General features: G+C 37.5%; 1 protein-coding gene across 1 annotated transcript in view; it reads right to left on the reverse strand.

Annotated features, from left to right (window-relative positions):
- The window catches only part of ngfb (nerve growth factor b (beta polypeptide)), a 29,615-nt gene extending 27,372 nt beyond the window's left edge, over nt 1-2,243 (reverse strand). Inside the window, exon 1 of the mRNA XM_084745523.1 lies at nt 2,098-2,243. The gene's annotated coding sequence lies outside the window, so the exon portion shown is untranslated. The remainder of the gene's footprint in view (nt 1-2,097) is intronic.
- Between the last annotated feature and the right edge of the window lie 16,315 nt (nt 2,244-18,558).

Here is an 18,558-nt window from a genome sequence, read left to right on the forward strand (position 1 = left end):
AAGGAACATGATCTCGCGAGAATTTCACATGATCTTGTATGGAAGCAGATGTAAATAAACCAGAGACTGACATGGTGCATCAGTTTGCTGTAGTAAAACTAGAGAAAAACAGAAGCAGAGGTTAAACAAGTCTGAATGAGAAAATGTTTGAGGAGACGCGTCAACACATGTTGTTTATTCTTCAGCCAGAACAGGAGGTGAGATTTTAACTGTCAGTATGTGAACAGTCGTCTGCTGCTGGCTAACATTAGCCTGAAGAGCTACAAAGTTTACCACTGAATTGCAACACCTCAGCTGTTCTGCTCTGTAGACTTCTCTTTTTCCTATCTATCTATCTGTCTATCTGTCTGTCTGTCTATTTATCAGTGTCTGCTGCTCATTACACGACCATCATGCAGAGCATGTGTGTGAATATGACTGGCACAGAATCAGATAAGTGACGCTGACCAGCCAGTCAATCAGAAAACTGGCTGGTTCCGGTCTCTGGCCAGTCGACCGGTTCAGCCCCATAGTACAGTACTGCAGTTCATCTGTTATTCTTTTCTTCCCTGGCTGCTAGAGGGCTTTGGTCTTTTTGACATGAGATTACTGATGTGTCACTTTTTACTGTCAGTGTCAGTCACTAGTTCAGATAACCCTTTATCAAGTAACTCAAGCATGCTGATGATGTTTGGTTAATGAGACAGAGAGAGAGAGTGCAGTGGTGGGTGATCCAGTTGAGGGAGTGCTGGTGAAGAGAGAGCCAGTGAATTAGAGAAATAAAACATTATCAACTCTAGCATTTGCCTATATTGCCTCGGCCAGGGGGGCGGCTCTTAATGCCTCAGAGGACTAGATGACAAACTCAACCCCTCATGGCAGAGAGTAGAATTGCCCTTTAAATGAAGCAGCCATTGATGAAGATGAACATTTGAAAGATGTAAAGACCAGCCACAGATACCATCAGAGCTGCATTTAGGGGAAAAAAGAAATCTGCTTTTGTTATTTCCTTTCCTTTACATAAGTACCGTAATTAAGCATTGAGACTAACATCGTACCTTCAGCCTACCCCCCTCTGATTTCATCACTCTGTCTTCATCACTCTCTTTGTCACTGTAAACTGACTACTGCCTCTTTTGTGTGAGTGCAGAGAAGCCTCCCTATTGATACTTTATTTTTCATGCCAGTTGATAACAGCCATATGGTTTAGTTTATAAATGAGTTGCTCTGTTCCCATATTTACTGTGTAAGTCAAAGGCAGACCCACCCCCTGTCTGTAAACTCACTTTATAGTTGGAAATTGTTAACATTCCACCTCAGCAAACATCTACAAGAAGTGTCAGTGATTTTTCTCAAAAAGGGGAAAGTGCAAATGAGTTCATGAAAACATAATCAAATGTCTCTAAAATAAATCATATGTATTTAAAGGTCTGTTTGCATTGCTGTTTGAAAATTACAAATATACGGTATGTTTTTATCATAATAACATAGCAAGTCTTCTCCAGTATAATCACCTGCTATTATGTCAAGAATGCAATAATTTGTTTTAACTCTGTGGCACACGTAATTTGAGGAAACTACCCTGAAGCTAGCTCCTTGTTTCCAACTCAGCATAGCATACAAATACAAGAACTCTGCTGCAGGAATGCTTTGACAATATTACCTAGCCCAAGGAGACGGGTGCAGGTCTGATCAGTGCTATTGTAACCTGATGAGCCCAAGGCTAAGCTTCAGCAGTTTCTGAGGGGATGGAGGGAGATGATCAGTTCCCAGTTGGGTCTGATCTTCAACCCTAAACCCACATTAGATGTCTAAAACATGATAATTTTAATAAAAGTCTCAGCAAGTAACTATTGGAAGAATATAGAGACACAAAGTATGAAAATGTCTGAGTGCTGCATGTGAAAGCTGACCTGTCACCTAGTTAACTCTAACTTGAAAGCTGCACACAAAACTACTCGATATTCTTTATTGCTTCATCTGTAAACTGATTCAATGTTAAGCAAACCATGTACTACAACTAATTTGTTCCTTTGCATTTTGCACAATAGTAATATATATATATACATAGAGTAGGAAGTTTCATGCAGAGTAGATGAAGGTGAAATAGTCCTCTACCTCTGCAAAAGCTCTCTCTTCTCTCCTTTGACGTAAGACTCTCAAGGATCACTGAAATATATTCCAGTTTTTGTCCAATTCCACAAGATGCCAGAGAGGGGAAATTCTTTGTCAATTATCCCAAACAGTCCTTTCTGAGTCTTGCACTTGTTTGAAAACTGTTCTGAAAGTAAGTGAGAAGCGTCCCAGAGGCTACAGGCTCTGTCTGACTGCACAGGGCTGCAGGTCCTAGTGCCTGCCTCTCTGGAACCAGCAAGAGTTAATTATTCACATGATTATATGGTTAAGTGCGGTGGGTTAAGTTCTGAGGATCTTTCAGGACACAGATCAGTACTACTGCTACTACTGTCATTAGAGACACTACTGTGGATCTTCTGGAGTTCACTTACATGAATGCTATTTAAAAAAAAATAGCATTCTATTGTATTGATAATTAGTAGTTTTATTTCTTAATTTCTTTCTTAAACTTGAACTCAGTCCTCTGCTTTTAAATCCTGTTTGTTTTATTTGAAGTCATGCCAGCAGTGTGATACTGGCAAATTCAGGATCACGCTGTGGTCTAGACTGAAATATGTGAAAACGGTTGAATGAATTTATAATATCTGGATATCAGAGGCGCCCAGAAAACAAATCCCAATGACTGATGATCCCCTGACTTTTAATCTAGCCCTGCCAAAGTTGTCACTCAACCAGTGAAATATCTCTTTTGATCAGTTCTAAATTTTATACACAGCAACATGAGGTTCACATTTATTATTTTAAATGAAAAGTCTCAACAAACATTGCATTAATTGCCATGATATTTAGTGCATTCCACGTGAATTGCAAACAATTTGGTGCTTTTTAACTTCACCTGCAGCACTTTGAGTGTAGTGCTAATTAGAAAAAGTAAGCATGCTAACATCCTAAACATCAGTATCAGCATGTTAGCATTGTCATTGTGAGCTTGTTAACATGGAGACATTAGCATTTAGTTCAAAGTACCGCTGTGCCTAAGTGGGACTCCCTAAAAACTTCTTTTTAGTATAAACGTATTTCCCCTGGATGGGCGTGGTTTTACAGGACATAGCAGTGGACGCTATAATCAGTTTATTCAATGCATATCAAGTATGGAGGCATACTGATTATACTATTCATGTTTTCCTATAATTTGTATGTTGGTCTCACACCTATATACATGGAAGTCGATAGTCTGCTTTGTAAGCTTGTTTGGGCATCTATTAATTCAAGATACTATCTTTCATTTACATCAGAATACAGACCTCCATCTGAGTAGACTTTTGTTTTTGGACATAATTTAGTCCATCTAAAAGTCAGTATATTTTAGCACAGTTTAATTGTGTATTTCCAGTATGATGGAAAATCATACTGGAAATACACAACATACACATCATAAATGGAAAAAATAATGGTCAATTTTGAGAATAATAATAATAACAATAACAAGGCGTGAGGTCTCATATATTTAGCTTTGTGTGAAGGCAAAGATTAGGTTAATACATTTAGGTTACAATTTTGCAGAAAGTACATTGAGTTAAGTCCTATTTAATATTTGTGAAATTATTGCACAGCATCAATCCTGTTTTTCAGATTTGATGCAGTCCATGCTGTCTTCAAACACATTTGGAACTGAACTGTTATTATCCAGATCTGGAAGCTCTGCAGGTGGCCTTTATCGGGTTATTTACTTGCAGAAAAGGCATATGCTGATTATGATGTAACACATTAAAAAATGGCCAAAGGCAGAATGTTTTCAGTCTCTTTACCATTTCCCAGAAGTATTGTTGTCTCAAATGTTTCAGTTTCTTCTTGTCAAAAGCAGCTGCAGATGTTTCACAGAGACAGATGTTTATGAGATCACGTTCTCTAAGCAATTAATTTCCAAGAGTTTTCATTACAAATGTCCTCATTTAAGAGATATTATTGTCAAACTTTTGAACTCTAATGCTGGAAGAGACATTTTTTTTCTGTCATCCTAAAAAAAGAGATGTAGAACATCTCCCCAAACAGGAATTTGAGAATTCATTCATTGACAATTCTCCTCAGAGTTATTCCATGTGTTTGCATTCTGCCCAGATGTTAAATTGGAGAAATTGTTCAACTTTTTTTTAAACTGACATAATTGTCGACACCAGCTCTTACACAGGATAGAGTTACAGAGTATGTTGGTGTTTGAAGCACTGGGAGTGTGTGTGAGTGAATAGTGCTAATGTTTCAATAAGAGGCTTGAGCTTCGAGGTGAGACAGCATAAACTAATCCAGGTGTGGAAAAAGTACATATGTGGGTCTCTGTGTCCTTTCTCTTTAATCTCACCCCCACTAGTAGTTTTAACACAAGGTCACTGGACAGTCTGTCTTTTAAGTTTTTTCACCCTCTCATCCTCATGAATTAGATAATAGCTGAGTTTTTTTTTTAAATAAGGGCTTCAATCTGTTCCTATATGTCACTACCAGCCTCACACATCTGGATCCTCATAAGAACATGTGGAAGCAAAATCTGCTTACCATATTACTCGAGGATTACACTCTGGCTTTGATTATTTCTCTGAACTCCTCATGGCATGGCTGGTATTTTTAAGAGTGGTCATGGTCATGTTTTTAGAGGCTGCCCTCTGGTTTTCTGATCATCTTTCAGCCAGTAGGAGCAGTTCTCCTCTCTAACGGATTAGACTTAATTTGTCATTACAGTTAGACTCGTCTTCCTGAATCTGATTGACCAGACACCCATGTGAGACAAGCTACATCAGTGGCTTCCTCCTGCTTTGGCAGTACACGGCTTTGGGGATTTGAAACCTGGCCTCCAACTGATCTCCTGTTAAACTCATTTGTAGGAGCCCATTTAGTCACTCAGGCCAGACCAGACTCCTCTGCTGTTTATCACAGATTTTGGACATCTTTACACATGGCCAGGAATAAACGTAACAGAGGAGGAAACATGCCCTGTAATAAAAGAAACAGAGGAGGAAGCATAAGTCACACACGGACAGACAGAATTTGATCAAGGTTTCCAGGGTTCAGATGTGAGCTTGTAGCTCACAGATACATTTATATGCTGTACTTAAAGGTAGAATAAAGGTAGAAGCAGTTTGACAGAATGTTGAAAATAAGGTTGTATGTTTAAGCCGACATATAACCACTTGACTTGAGCGATGCATAGCCACATTTAGCACAGGCAAGTGGGCATTAACCTGCAAGGAGAGCAGGCTGCTGCTGCTAGCACTGCAAACCTTAGCCACTCAGTGTGGCAGCTAACATTAACTGCAGATTGTTTATCTGCTGATGCTGTGATCCTGTTCAGTCTGACAAAATACTGCATTTAGTGAGTTGCTGTCATGTTTTGTTCATAATGGGCAAAGCAAAGTGTCATGCAGCTCAGTGGCATTTTGAATACTTGTTTTGTGAATGAGGAATGTGATTTATTGGCTTCCATTGACTCTTAACACATGTAATTTAACCTTGATGATTAATCAGTTGTGCTCAATTTGGACCGTTTGGCTTGTTTTCTTACTTTTAGAGTATTCAACTATTCTAAATTAAAATTTTCATTTAACCAGGAGGACAGGGAAATTAGTCACTAGGAACATCCCTATTCACTATGTTTTTATAGTCCTGACCTTAAAACCAGTGCACTGTATTAGTTGAAGGCTACACAGGACTGCTAAACAAGCTGAAGCAAACATCCAGAGCACAGCAAAATGAGAGAAAATAAGAAAACAAAAAGTGTTTCTGCAGATACAGCCCCCACCACACACTTCTAGTCAGTCATAAGTGGTGATTTAGAGGGATTATGTTTATAGGAGTCTATACATTGTTTTGTTTTGTTTTTTAGGAAAATGCTCCATATATTCTTTAATCAAATGGGTTCCTTGAAGGAAAGAAAAGTACAGGGAAGGTCATTTTATTGTTTGTTTTGGTATTGTAGCATCTTGTGTAAGCACTAACTGGTTTTGAAATTTTAATTTGGCAGTAGCACGCAGCCAGTCCTTGACCATGGGAAACTATGTGTTTGCATTTTGTTGGGTTTTATGACTTTCTTATTCCAGTGACTGTATATGTGCTGCTGACTGAAGTCCAGGATGGGATATACTGTATATTATTGCTTTATCTTATAATCAATGTAATTTGAGCAGCCAGATCTGTTCTTACATAATGGGATGCAGGCCACTGTCTTATTGGTTGGATAAGCTGTTCAATGTGTGCACAATACAGTAGATGACAGGAAGAACATTATGGCTCATGTTTACACTAGCTCCAGTGGGAAGATGACTGGGGATGTCTGGCAAAAAAGGAAGTGATGTTTCTCTCATTTCAACCTCTATTCTGATAGTAGAATCAAAATTGAATGCAATATAACATGCACAGACATAGAAAACAAGGATTTAACAATTTTAGCATCATTTTGCCCCTGTCTTAGTTCATTTTATTGTGGTACAAAAATGTTTTGCCTAGTGGGATTTGAGGGGAACAACATGAAAAAGTTTAAATCTAGGTTGCTGACAATCCCAAGGGGACCCAAATAGCCCAAAAAATAACAACAACAGCAGCAGCAAACCTCATGCCATTACAGTGAACTTTTGATCGACATGTTCTTGGTAATGAAATGAAAACCAGAAATGTAAAAAAAAATATATACACATGTGGTATTAAACTAGCAAATCCTTTCCAAATCTAAACCAAGGTGTTGCTTAATACAGTATGAACTAACAGTGGCATTCACAGAGGACCACAGATCAGTCAGTCTTGTAAAGCAACACTGTAATTCTCAATTTCTGTGAAGAAAGAAAATGTGTGCACTGTGGTGATCCACATCTGGCCTTCATCAGCCACATCAACCCAGACCCTGCGTTTGAAAAGACAGCTGACTTCGTGGAACTGAGCAGGAAGTAAGGGCTTAATCTTCATTCTATGAAACATTCAGATTTGATTAGCACAAAGACACAGCAGAGCAAGGTCATCTTTCCCAGCCAGCTTTACCTTTCCTGGTCAACAGTTGTTGTGTTACACATTATTTAGGATTCTGTATTGCAAACGCCTGGCATGAGGTCATATTCACTTAAGGTGATTTATATAGATTTAACAACCTGTTGTATTTAACATAAACAGCAAAATTACTAGTCAAATGGAATATAAAATCTAGTATTTGATGTTTACCTGCCTCATTATTCATGCCATCATTTTCCACTTGCTGTGGTGTCATCAGTGTAAAATCTTTGAAACTATAAAATAACTATAAAATTTATTGAACTATACTCATCAGTGAACATCCTAAATAATATTCCAATATAGGGTTGGCACTTTCTTTAAATTGAAAAATAAATAAAACAATTCAAACAGGGATTGAATTAAATATCTGCTTCTGTAATTAATAACTGTTGGAATTAAAACAGTGCATAAGTGCAACAGACTAATATTTATGGCTATATAGTGAAATGCTGTTATTTTTAATTCCAGTTAAAGACTGTTAGGACTTTGAATACATTATCATTCTTGCTTCAAGTACCTCGAGATTGTATAAATGTACTGATTGCACCTTACGGAAGAAGGAGGAGAAGAAATTTATTTATATAGCCCTTTTCACAGATATGAGTCACAAAGTACTTTACAATAAGTTAAACAATAGAAACAAAAGATGGAGTGACTGCTACAGTCACGTGTTTAAAATGCACAATGACTAAAACTGTACCTCATGAAACAAAACGCAATAAGAAAACACAATAAGTGCATAAAGTGTCTGGTGCATAGATTACCCAAATTTCTGTTTAAACACTTAGGTCTTTGCCTGCCTTTTAAATGAATCCACAGAATCTACAATGTTCTGTTGCTATTATTTCATTGTTGTAATGCATACATGTTGCCATTGTTGTTATAGACATAACTTCTTTCTTGGTTGCTAGCTTTTGGAGCTTGTTGATGAAATTAACACATTGTGTTACAATATTGTTGATATCATAACATAACCATTGCATAAAAAAATCACAGTATTTTTTCAATGCATAAAACATATGTACTGAAACAAACTTTAAAAAATTGTACTGATATTAGCATGAAAAACATTATATGGCACACCTGGGAAGGCAGTCAGACTGGGCTTCACCCAAAATTTACTTGATTGCTGAAGCAAAGTGGCCTGGTAGCTCAGAGGAACCTTCACACCATGTACTGAGGCTGTGAGTCCTCTGTAGTGTCTGTAGGATCAACTACCGCCTACAACCCTTTGCTGCATGTCATTCCCCCACTCTCTCTCCCCGTCTCCTGTCATATCTCCAGCTGTACTATAAATTAAAGACATAATTAAAGGCCACATTGTGTTTTATGACAGGCTACTGTACATGGGTTGTGTTCAAATTAATTTGAGCAAATTATGTGTTAGTGCATATTTGTTCACTCTGGATTTATTTTTTAAAGTGACAGCTCTATTACAATATCAGTGAGCAGACTGCGTCTGACTCTTGTCCTCAGGTTATTTAATCTGGTTTGAGTTCAGCTATCAATCTTAGACTGAGTCTCAAAGCCAATGGCAGCCTGCTGCTTTTGAAACAGAAGTCCTGAAAAAAGGAGTCCTTTGAAAGGTATGTAAGCTCCTTTGTCAGATTATCTCAAGCAAATTGAGCACCTGACCTAAGTAGTGATCTGAAGGATCTGTGCTCAGACCACCAGCCAAAACCAGCCTAAGCATGTGCCCTGTGACCTCCACTCCACACAGCCCAGATTAGCCTGGGGCCACCAGGCAGATAGCCTTTCAGGAACAGGCTCCCCTACTCTGGAGGACAATGGCTGTGTTGTCTTTAACAGAAAGGACAATTTCTGCATTGGTTTCAATTTCTTAGAGAACAGAAGAATTCAAAAAATTTCACCACCATGCTGTAATTTCATGTCAGACTGTCAGTCTGTCAGACTGTTCAGTCTTTACTATCCTGAAAGCTTATTTTTCTCACCAGCAATGTTCATCTGAATCCATACAGATACAACATTCCACACTGTTTTGTCTTATTTGTAAATGTATTTGATTTTATATATTTTTATAGGCAACACCAGTTCCTCAGATGTGCAGATGATTTGTTCAGAACCTACTGTACTTCCTCTTCAGCCGTGTCTGTTTCTGTTACATGTCACGATTCTTTTCACATCTGTGTTTACAGCTGTGTGATGATGATCGAGGGATCTATTCTCTCTACTTAGTGTTTGTTTACAATGGCTTTAGTGTGTGCGTGTGGTTGGTGGGAGGTTGTGTCGTCCTGTGAGGACTGACTGCTGCTGACAGATGAGCTCTCATTTACCACAGTTGTCATATGAATGTGCTGATGGTGCAAACAATCACATCAGGTCAGTATTTCACTGCCTTCCGCCTCTTCGATAAAAGACCAACCTCTTTCATACATAGTTGTGAATGATACATGCATAAAATGCAAACAATTAGTATCAATGCTGATTTAGCCTCATTTACATTTGAGGTGGTTTTGGGCCATTGATGGTGCAATATGCAACATGTTTTGTTTAAAGCATTAAAAATCAGGTGAAATTATCAACAGAATGTGAAGAAATGACAGTTTTGACATAATATCAAGATGTCTACATATTATGTTGCAGATATCTACTGAAGTTAGCATGCTAACCAGCTAGCTTCAGCCCATCCTGTCTCACAATACCACTTTGTACTTAAAGAGGTGATCGTGAGTCACTGTAGCATCTAGACTGCCCTCACTCCAACAACACCAAGGTGTTTTGGGGGTTTTTTTGCCAAGGGGGGCTCCTGACATCCCAGGGCTCACCTCATAAGCCCCACTCAGGCCGTAAGAGGTGGACACTGACTGATGCCCCATCTCCCTCTTGCTAAACTCTCAACTTTGCACCTCTCTTTTCTCCATGTGAACTGGCTGTGCCATCGCTGTAAATCACCTTGGTATTGTACTCAGTTATCACACTGGCCTCTGTCAGTCTCAAAGACTGAGGTTAGTCCTGTCCCGGGCGTCTTCAATGGGAGGCTGTGCAGTTCAGTTCTGTTGCCCCCTTGCCCGACTCCAGTTCTGGTGTCCATTCCGACATGCTTCCCAGTGGCATTCCACTTCCGGGTGGTACAAATTCCTACATAAGTGGAAAACCGCTGCATAGCTAACTGAGCTAATTCAGCTAAGTAGCTAAAGGCAGATACTGTTAGCAGAAGTTAACAGTTACTCTGGTGATATGCTACCCCCTATTTGTTTGGAGTATGACTTCAGCTGTAGGCCAGACCTTACATGCTGCACCTTTTAACAATGTTTTTTAAAGCAGATCACATTAGAAATTGATATCCTACCTTAGGGCAGTGGTTTATAAATTTTGCTGTGTGGAATCCACTCGCAAATGTGTAAGTAATATAGAAGCAGAGACTATTTTAAATATAAGTTGATACATTCAGCCACATTCTGGCTTTTTTGGAAATGGATAGAAACATGGAAAAAACAATCAAATTCTTGTTTTCTTTTTCACAAGGCTCATGTTTGATACTTTGTCTTCATATTTGATTTTCATATGAATCCAGTGCTTTTCAGCAGCCAACTCAAACCTTTAATGGGGCCGAGTAAGGTTTTAAAAGTTGTCCATATAGACTAAATAAAGTGAAACAGACTGAATAAATAAAGGGCAGAATTTATTAATTTTGATGGATTAGCTACTGAAGCAAGTTTGCACAAAATGCAAACAAATGACTGGCCTGCAGAAAGAAAATCAGGCTAAAGAACTGTGCTTTTGAAAACAGTTAATAATCATGTTAAGTATTGTGCAATTTGTAGCTAATAGGCTAAAACAAACAATAACACAATTACAGTCCTTTAAACTTCTGCCAGCAATACTACACTGAGCACCACCATACATACATTGAGTGCATGCATGAATTGACCATGATACTGTCATTTGAAGTAAGTCATTGATAATTATTGTGATCTCAATGCCAGAGGATGTACGTCAGTTAAAGTGACGATCTGCCACAATAAGGGTTTGTGATATAGTCGGTCATTCTCTATGAGGCACTATATATCTGGCTTGGCTCACTTCCCACCACGGATGCCCTGCGGTTCTGTGCTGAGGGGTGATATATTGAATCAGTGGAAAACAGTTTGACAGAGGAGTCTGCTGTCACACACAGTATACCAAGTATACCAAGACTTTTCCATGAATGTCTGTCATCCATTTAGAATGTTTCTCTCTATAAAATGTACAGTATTTATTGTAAATTGTCTGTTATTCAGTGCCCTTTCCTCATATGGGCACAGACATCTTTGTTTGTAAAAACTTAACATTCTCGAGGGAGCAGCCGCTGGTTTTCCATTTCATTTGACTTGTAAAATGTCTTTCCATGATACTTGGGGATACAGGGGTGGATAGTAATGAGTTACAAGTAGCGCACATGAGTAAATGTGTATGTTTTTTTAAGGGACGAGTACTTTTCATGTTGTCAACTGTACTTTTATTTTGCTCCATTTGTTATGTCGACCATCATTACAACTAGTCTGCAGTATGTAGGGATTGAATGAGTTGTCACTAGCTGCCTGGAAGAAAAATAAGCATCACCGTCTTTTGACCACGACTACGATGATAATGGAGCAAAACCCAGAACAAGAGGCAGACAGATATGATGAGTTTTACATGTATTTCTGTTTGAATGATGTGTTTTACGAGGCATTAACGGACCAATTATGCTCGTCTTAGTTTTGGTAAAAGAGAAAAGCCTATTTAATGTGTCTTTCATGCAGTACAAGTGTACAAAAGTGCAATTGGAACCAGAAGGAAGACTGCCCCCTACTGGCCCACTAACAACAACTTAGTTTTTATCATGAAGCCTCCCATCCAGGTACCAGCTTAGCTCCAGTTATTCTGCAGAAAAAAGATACATATTTGTATGGCTGCAGATGAAAGTTAAAATGGAAGTTTGAGTAATATATTAAACAGGTACCTTTTTACTTTTACTTGAGTAGGTTTCTCAAATAGTACTTTTCACTTTTACTTGAGTCGTTTTTATGGGAATAATCGTGCTTTTACTTGAGTAAAGACTCTCAGTACTGTACTTACAACTGCTGGGACAAGAAGAGGTCGATTTCTTTATTTTTTTATATTTTACATCTGCAATCTATGCATTGTAGATTTACATTTACCCCTTTTCAGTCTGCCCAGCTAAACCAGATTAGAAACATATTTTGGTTCTATTTCTAAACTGCACAATGGTTTATAGGCACTGACAAATCCTTTCAAGTGGTTACCAAAAGCATGAGCCAGAGAGGACATCATGTGGCTTACAAGGCTATAACTGATGTAACTGTAAAACAATAATGTAAAACATCTGGCATTCATCAAAATAAGTTTTTAATCTGTTACAAACTTACATTTCCTCTTTTACCAATGCATTTTCTTGACATGGATGTCTTTGATCAGATAAGAGGACTGACACTGAGCTGAACCCATCACATGATAACTTCACTGAGCACAATATTATCCTGACAGTGAAGAAGAAAATCAGCACCGTCCTCTCCCTTGGTCTCTTTTGTATCTGTCCAGAACCCATCAAGTCAAAGATTGTCCCTTGAAATCAAATATGACTGAGGCGGGACACTTTGTCCAAAGGCTGTAGAGGTTTGACCCCTGGGTTGGGTTGATGCCTATTATACCATTGCCCCAAGGCATTGAGCACCCCCCCTACACACACACACACACACACACACACACACACACACACACACACACACACACACACACACACACACACACACACACACACACACACATCCAGAGGATCAGGTGACCCTCCAACCTTTGAAACTGTGTCTGTGATCAAACCTTCCGCCTCTGCTAAGGACACATTGAGGGAAACACAGGCCCGTGTCTCTTTACGGGGAATTTTTCTCTCCCGCTGTGTTGCGGTTTCAGATACTTGGATTGGATGAATACAGTAAATACTGTACATTTAAGGCCAAAAAGTGTCCTTGGTTTTCCTCTCTTTGCTTAAAGACCATCTGCCACAGGAAACAAAGTATTGTATCAGCAGTAACAAAAATGAAGCCAACTTGGAACTGATTTTTTAGAAAAAGATGGACAAGATTATTAAAACAGTAAATGTGTTTTATTTTTTGTTTGTCCTCCACTGTCTCTCTTGTTTGAGCCTTGTTCTGTTTTGGCCTTTGGGAAACCCCGTGTAAATATCTTTCTAATATTTCTCATTTGACATGCCTTGGAGTACTTGAAAAAGGTTATAATCCTGTCTGTGGATGATTTCTTATGTAACAAACTGGCTTGCTTGCAGTTTCTACTACTCCACTTGCTTCCTTAGACAGCCCAGTATCCAAGACATTTGGATAAAACTGGGTGGAAAAAAAATGATACATCATAGTATGATACATGTATTGATCTATTACGTTAATATTACTAATGCAAATTAAACTTTTTGTAATAGAATATAAAATCAGTTGGGGTTTATGCAGTCCCCTAAATGGTGTTGATTTTTTTTTCTGATGAGGTCAGTAAAGGTCCCAATCAGCAGGATTGGTTGGTCAGTCCCGTTTTAATGCAATAAAAATGACTGAAGTAAGATGAATGGACTGAAAACTTCATTTTATTAGATAAAACAGGTGTTAACAGTCCTTGAGGACACCATTTGCAAAAACTGAGAGAAATTGCACTGTTATTGCAATGCTCAGCATATTGCATGAGATTTAAAATTGCAATAATTTGATAATTTCATAACAGTCCCCCAAACATTCTGCACCTCATGACATAAGTCCAGTGCCTACATATAATGTCAGTGCACACAGCCTTTTCCTTACCTTATTGTAGAAAGTGAAAACATGCAAAGTATTGGCACTGGATGTAAAAAAAAAAAAAAAAAAAAAAGAAACAAAAAACACTAGCATTGAATGCAGTCCAGAGAAACTGGATTGGATTTGTTATTTTCAGATGTGACTGTTTTGGCATTTTTCCAGCCATGATGTGCTTCTCCCTCTTACAGTTACCTGAGATTTCTTGCAGCATGCCTCACTGAGCAGACTTACTGTCTTCACTAATAATTCACAATTCTGACAGGTTCATGTTAGGAATAATTAATAAATATATATATATGTATATATATATATATATACAAAATTCTCAAGTATTACAGCTCTGTCAAAAAATAGTCCTAAGCTGTGCTGTAACACTTTGTGATGTAAAACCTTATTACAATATTTCAAACCAGCATTAACATGTATAACACCATTGCATGACAGGATATTTGATAGCTGTGATACCGCTGAATATTTACAAGTTAGAAATGTCACCACCAAAAAAGATACAGGGAAATGTGAAAAAATGAAGTTGTTATGAATATTCATATTCATGCAGCATGAAAATGAAACTAGCTGTGGCACTATTGGTGATATTCTACTTTAAGGCAGTTTTTAGTAAAATAATAATACAATATTTGATATTTTTATTAGACTGCTTCAGTTACTTTATCATAGGTATTTTATTTTTTGGATGTACGGCATTAAATCAGAACTCTCATGTAATGCAGTTTTCCCATAATCACCTGACCTGATCTCACACGACTAAACCTAATTAAACCCACTTGTAGCGTGAAAACTAACACGCAAAATGGCTCCCAAATATTTGGCAGTCTGGACGCCAGATGTGTCCAATCTATATCAACATAATTCCCAACACGGCTGTGCTCAAACACAGCCTGAATTATAATATGTTCTCAAAAAGTCAATGTACTGTAGATGATTTATGGGTAATCGTTTACTGTAGGACTGGAATTTATAGCATCCCTGTGGTCATAAATGTATGTATGTATTTCCATGGTATAATCTGCCAGAACGTAAAGAACCGTAAACAGGTTCTACCACTCACTGATTATTGATTAAATAAATTATACAATATGTTCTCAGTCCAGTTGGTGACCCTCAGGTATGATTTAAGCTTAAGAGTTAGCCAGACTCTTCACTGCACATTTGTGTCCTTGGCTTCTTGGACCCCGGCCCTGAGGTTTCAGTGAGCATGTGATTTTCACTTTAAACACCCTTAATCCACACACAGGTTGGTGGGTCTGTCGGCCACATGAGAGGGTTAAAGGAAAAAAGCATTACTGAGTTTCTGCTGTCATTTTCAATTAATCTGTCTGGTATCTGTTTAAGTCCAGCTGTGCTGCTCCTGAATATCCTCAAAATTGAGACAAGATGGATAAAATCACCTCTCAGGCTGCCAGGAGTGTGATCAGGGTTGAATTAGCTAAATCTATCTGCTGCCCTCCTGTGGAGTCGGCGTGACACTGTTCATGTTATGTCATGTTACAGCAGAGAAACCCAGAGTAGAAGTCAGGATTATAGACTGAATGTTGTTACTTAAAAATGGCTGAATTTTATTATCCTACTCTTGCTTCACTAATTCATGCATCCATTAGTCATCTTAATACATCAGTGCTATATATTTTTATAATGTAGATTGAAACATTTTTATCAAGACATACATGGAGCTTATAATAATAATCATCATCATAATGATAATAAAAGTAATAAACAAAATATCAAAAATTAAGATAAAAGTGAAATAAAATAGAAAGATGATAATAAAGTGTAAGTATTTTAAGCTGTGGTGTCCTTTGAAATTTAAATTCTGGGCTGGAATAACTTATTGTTTGCCCATTCCACATTTATTGCAGGTGAACTTATTGGCAAATGTTTGTCGAATGAGTTGGTTTATGACATGTCAGGAATCCTTTATAATCTTATCTTGTATTAAATAGGATTTCATCCTATTATAGTGGGATTATAGTGAGTTGGAGCCACAGACAATATATTAAATAGGATTTCATCCTATTTAATATATTGTCTGTGGCTTCAACTCACTATTTGGACTTTTGTCCCATTTTTGCATGTGCAATAGCAACATATTGCTCCTCAAAAAAAAAGTAAATAAATAATAATAATAATAATAATAATAATAATAATAATAATAATCGAATAAATAAATAAAAATTAAAGTGCACAGCAAAGAAGAGAACAAAAAAAAAATCAATAAAGGACTATAATTATCAATACTGTATTGGGGCTGATCAATACTGGACTTTTTTGCTAATACTGAAACAAGGAAATAAAAATATTCCGAAATCAATATATCGTTTGATATTTTTTATACAGAATATTATATGTAGAATATAGAATATATACATAAAATTTTTTTGCAACAATCCTTCAGGTATGGTTATCAAACACTTTGGACAAGGTATGTAATGGATGCAGGATATTTAACAATATTTTTGTATCCAAAATGTTTTGTTTACTAAAATAGTAAATATCAATTTTACTTACTTTACTTTACGTACTTTTAATGATCATAAATTAGAAAATAATAATAAAACAAAATATATTAAACATCAAACTTGAAATAAACAAAGGGTTAAATATATGTAAAATGATGTATATAAAGCTAAAAAAATAAAAAACATATGCCAGTACCTATTTCCAAATTACCTATTTCCTGTTTCCAAAAGAGAAGATGTAGTTGTTTGATATATATATTCCCTTAATTATCATGTCCTAAAATAACAACACAACACAACAACCATAATCTGCTCACCCATCAGAGGTAACGTGAAAACACATTGATGTACACATTTCACCCATACAACAGATAACAAGAGAAAATATGTAATATACATATCAAACAAGCCCAACACTTGAGTATCATAACATGTCTGAATATGAGTCCTAAAAGTCAGTATTCTGAAACAAAAGGGAACTGTAATTTATTTATTTCTCCATTGATGCTTTTTAAATATTTACACACTGGTGTTGATTTAAAAACTGTTATCATTTTGAAGTAGTTTCCATAAACCAATATAAAAAAAAACAGTGCTCACAGCAGTTCCATTACTTTTTATTTTCTTATGTATGCTTTGTACCTTGCCAGTAAGATGTATAGCATAACACATGCTGTTTTGAAGCCTATATCCTCAGAGGAGCAGCGACAGGGCAGGTATGCCTGTCCAACTGCTCATTAGAAGAACGAACAAATTAATCCTCTTAGGGATTTCTTCACTATGCGAGGCCAACAACAACAGATGCACAGACCGGCTGCTGGAAAACACTAAATTATTAGTTAATTAAGCTTTCTTTGTGAAGGAAGGGTTTCTTTGATTGTATCGTGACGACCCTTGGAAGTCGACAAAATGTCAGCAGCAGCAGTGGCAGCGGCAGCAGCAGCATGGCATACAGAATGAAGCCCCCAGGGCATGAGTGACTTCATGTTTGTGACAGTCCAAGACTGGAATGCATTATGGTCCGGGTGGATGTAGACATGGTATAAAGGATAGTATCAGATCACAGTGACTGATTGTTGAGGAATAGACAAAGGCTTCACAGAAAACTACTTAAGAACGAATGCTTTATTCATGCTCATCCATAAGGTATTCCTGCATAATAATGATGACTATATATAGACGGCAACATGCATTTCATGCTGTGCAGAGCCTTAGAGGAGGAGTGTAATGTAGTGTAGGATGTAGGACGTAGGATGCAGTGTTGTGAATGTAAACACTGATGGATCACATGGTGTTCTGTCAGTTTGTTGTTGCTGTTTGAGCATCTCTCTCTGCTGATCAAAACATTGCAACAGTGATATTATTGCAATCAGTATGGACTGCTTTATACAAAAAAAAAATCATAAAATTTAGCATTTGTGGCTCCAAGGAGTGATCTGAATAAAGAAACTTCTGAATTGATGTCAGGTTTGAGCAGGTTTGATGGATAATCAGAACGTGACTCCACTGACATGTGAGACTGCTGATTGTATCTATTTTGCCCAGCATTGCTGTCTGTTAACCATGACCATAAATGTTCTGTCTACAGTTTTTGTGTCATGACACAAGTAGTCTTCATCTGAGTCATCTGATGATTATGATAATGATGATTTGATAATAATAAAACAAAAATTAAGCAAGAAACAAAAACAAAACAATAATAATAATAATAAATGGGGTGCTAGATTTGATCAAATTTACGGTGTCTGAGTAGCTCAGTTGGTAGAGTGCACACTCCATGTATGGAGGCTGTTAGTCCTCTGCAGCAGCCGTGGTTTGAATCTCGTTTGAGGGATTAATTTGTCATATCTTCAGCTGTCCTATCGATTAAAGGCATCAAAAGCCTAAGAAAAATACTGCAAAAAAAGAGTTGCTAAATTTTTTTAGGGGAAATAATTAGCAAAAGCAAGAGGCGCAGTGGTTTTAGTTTTGAGATGGGGAGAGGAGAGGTAAATCAACTCAGACTGACCGCACAACTGCATCTCAATTCGGCTGAACATCCACCTGAGCCGGATTGAGGTGCAGCTTTGTGACCGCTCATTCTCCTTTTTCTCCTCATCTTCTCCCATTCTCACTCCTCTGTCCTGCTAACACCACTGTGGGTGGAGGAAACAGAATCAAAAGGTGTTTCTGAAGATGGGTGCGTAATTTTGCATCCAACG

The sequence above is a fragment of the Lutjanus erythropterus genome, chromosome 2 (genome assembly GCF_056507025.1).
Source record: "Lutjanus erythropterus isolate fLutEry1 chromosome 2, fLutEry1.hap2, whole genome shotgun sequence".
Taxonomy (NCBI): Eukaryota; Metazoa; Chordata; class Actinopteri; order Lutjaniformes; family Lutjanidae; genus Lutjanus; species Lutjanus erythropterus.